Here is a 1,739-nt window from a genome sequence, read left to right on the forward strand (position 1 = left end):
GCATTTTTTGACTGTTACCATTTAAAAGCAACTTTTGTTCCATTGGCAAAAGAATTACAGATTTCTATGCTACAGAAAGCAATGGGTTGGGCATAAATAAACACGTTTAACCATTTTCTCTCTTTTGTGAAGGGAAAAGGGAGTTTTCAGAAACCCATAACCATTTCTTGGTGGACTAAGAGGACTTTATGCATATGGGCTTCCTAGCTTTAAATCTACAGGAAGCTTCTATTTTCTAAATCTTGCCTGACAACCAGTGGGTTCACTTGTTCTTTGCCCCACACTGCTTCTCATGAAATATTTTGCTTCTAAGTGAGTTGTGAAAATAAGACTCAAAAAATATGACAAAAATACTTCTTTTAAAACCCCTCTAAATAATTTCATAATTTGTATGGAAATACAGAAAATCTTGAATAGCCAAAGCAATCTTGAGAAAGAAGAATGGAACTGGAGGAATCAATCTGCCCGACTTCAGACTATTACTACAAAGCTACAGTCATCAAGACAGTATAGTACTGGCACAAAGACAGAAATATAGATCAATGGAACAAAATAGAAAGCCCAGAGATAAATCCATGTACCTATGGACACCTTACCATTGAAAAAAGAGTCAAGAAGAAAAGACAATCTGTTTAACAAGTGGTGCTGGGAAAACTGGTCAATCACTTGTAAAAGAATGAAACTAGAACACTTTCTAACACCATACACAAAAATAAACTCAAATGGATCAAAGATCTAAACGTGAGATCAGAAACTATAAAACTCCTAGAAGAAAACATAGGCAAAACACTCTCTGACATAAATCACAGCAGGATCCTCTATGACCAACTCCCAGAGTTATGGAAATAAAAGCAAAAATAAACAAATGGGACGTAATGAAACTTAAAAGCTTTTGCACAATGAAGGAAACTATAAACAAGGTGAAAAGACAGACTTCAGAATGGGAGAAAATAATAGAAAATGAAGCAATGGACAATGAAGTAATCTCAAAAATATACAAGCAACTCCTGCAGCTCAATTCTAGAAAAATAAATGACCCAATCAAACAATGGGCCAAAGAACTAAACAGACATTTCTCCAAAGACACACAGATGGCTAACAAACACATGAAAAGATGCTCAACATCACTCATTATCAGAGAAATGCAAATCAAAACCACAATGAGGTACCATCTCACGCCGGTCAGAATGACTGCTATCAAAAAGTCTGCAGACAGTGCTCACTTCGGCAGCACATTTACTAAAATTGGAATGATACAGAGAAGATTAGCATGGCCCCTGCACAAGGATGACACGCAAATTCGTGAAGCATTCCATATTTTTTCATATTATAATGGTTGAAGGGAGAAAATAAAATTGTATGAAAGACTAAAAAAAAAAAAAAAAGTCTGCAGACAGTAAATGCTGGAGAGGGTGTGGAGAAAAAGGAACCCTCTTATACTGTTGGTGGGAATGCAAACTAGTACAGCCACTATGGAGAACAGTGTGGAGATTCCTTAAAAAACTGGAACTAGAACTGCCATACAACCCAGCAATCCTACTGCTGGGCATACACACTGAGGAAACCAGAATTGAAAGAGACACATGTACCCCAATATTCAGTGCAGCACTGTTTAAAATAGCCAGGACACGGAAGCAACCTAGATGTCCATCAGCAGATGAATGGATAAGAAAGTTGTGGTACATATACACAATGGAATACTACTCAGCTATTAAAAAGAATGCATTTGAATCAGTTCT

General features: G+C 36.6%; 1 non-coding gene across 1 annotated transcript; it reads left to right on the plus strand.

Annotated features, from left to right (window-relative positions):
• The first annotated feature begins 1,215 nt into the window (after positions 1-1,215).
• Positions 1,216-1,322, plus strand: LOC136165606 (U6 spliceosomal RNA). Its single transcript, XR_010662613.1, has one exon. It is a non-coding gene; the product is annotated as a U6 spliceosomal RNA (small nuclear RNA).
• The last annotated feature ends 417 nt before the right edge of the window (positions 1,323-1,739 follow it).

The sequence above is a fragment of the Muntiacus reevesi genome, chromosome 3 (assembly GCF_963930625.1).
Source record: "Muntiacus reevesi chromosome 3, mMunRee1.1, whole genome shotgun sequence".
NCBI classification, from domain to species: domain Eukaryota; kingdom Metazoa; phylum Chordata; class Mammalia; order Artiodactyla; family Cervidae; genus Muntiacus; species Muntiacus reevesi.